The sequence below is a fragment of the Propithecus coquereli genome, unplaced genomic scaffold, assembly GCF_000956105.1.
Source record: "Propithecus coquereli isolate 6110/MARCELLA unplaced genomic scaffold, Pcoq_1.0 Scaffold16, whole genome shotgun sequence".
Classification (NCBI taxonomy): Eukaryota; Metazoa; Chordata; class Mammalia; order Primates; family Indriidae; genus Propithecus; species Propithecus coquereli.
In genome coordinates this window covers 12581179-12582205 of record NW_012140524.1, presented here as the reverse complement: position 1 = coordinate 12582205, position 1027 = coordinate 12581179, and the positions used below count along the sequence as shown (strand labels likewise).

Sequence of the window (1027 nt, the reverse complement as noted above, 5' to 3'; positions counted from 1 at the left end):
TATTTCCTTTGATAATTTTTCCATCTATTTTCTTTTTTTCCCTACTTTCCTGTTTTTGGTTAAATATTTTGAAATATAATCAGAGTAAACTCTGAACTAATTAGAAGATTTTGTCTCTAAATTAACTGTCTTCATCTAAGGGAAATAGAAAGATGAAAAGACCTATTATTTTTGAAAAGAAACAAATTCTGAACCTTTCTATATTACCAGACTGTTTTCATTGTCTCACTTTATGTCTTAGGCAAGGAGAAAAGCTTCCATGACGCATTTATGCTTTTTAATGACCTAATTAGACAATGTGGATTTGTTTTGCTTCCATAATTACTTTGCCTGACAGAATAAAGGCTGATTTTTACACTAAGAAAATTCTCTCTCCTCCTAGAGTACTTCGTGAAGAAAAGGAAAAATAATTTATCTCATAGCAGCTTACGTTTACCTGACCGTAAACATGAAAAATAAGAATTAAGTGGGTGGAAATTTTTACTTTTACTGCTCACATTTTGTATTGCCACTAAAAATATAATAAAGAGAATTGAGTGTGCAGTACTGTATTTGAAAGTTCACTGTGAAGTGTGAGCTTCTCCCAAGTGTTTTATGAAGGTGATGTGTGCTTATGTTGTCATTATGTTCGTATGGATAACTGTGTTTAATTTAGGTCAATCACTTGTTTCAGTTGAGATTTTAATAACTGATTTTATTTTTGCCCATTATCAATTTGAGTAGTGAATAATATAAACCACACCAGTTAAATGTGGGTTATCCTAAAGAACGTACACCTTGTTTTCTTTCCCTCCCTCTCACCTCTCCTTCTGCATCGGTAATAAAATGATGAAATTAATGTAGAATAAATTCTTGTGATTCTACACCACTTAAAAAGTGCAGTGAGCCCAAGTATGAAAGTCACAATTTCTGATTTTTGCCACCAAAGGCATTTCGATATCTAAAACATGGCTAGCAACTTGCTGAGGACATATTCCTTCGAAGTAATGTAGTGTTTTTCATATGTATATAAATTATTGTTTAAAAT

General features: G+C 31.6%; 1 protein-coding gene across 1 annotated transcript in view; it reads left to right on the top strand.

Annotated features, from left to right (window-relative positions):
• The window catches only part of PDE3A (phosphodiesterase 3A, cGMP-inhibited), a 377507-nt gene that overhangs the window by 263650 nt on the left and 112830 nt on the right, over nucleotides 1-1027 (top strand). The window lies entirely within an intron of this gene.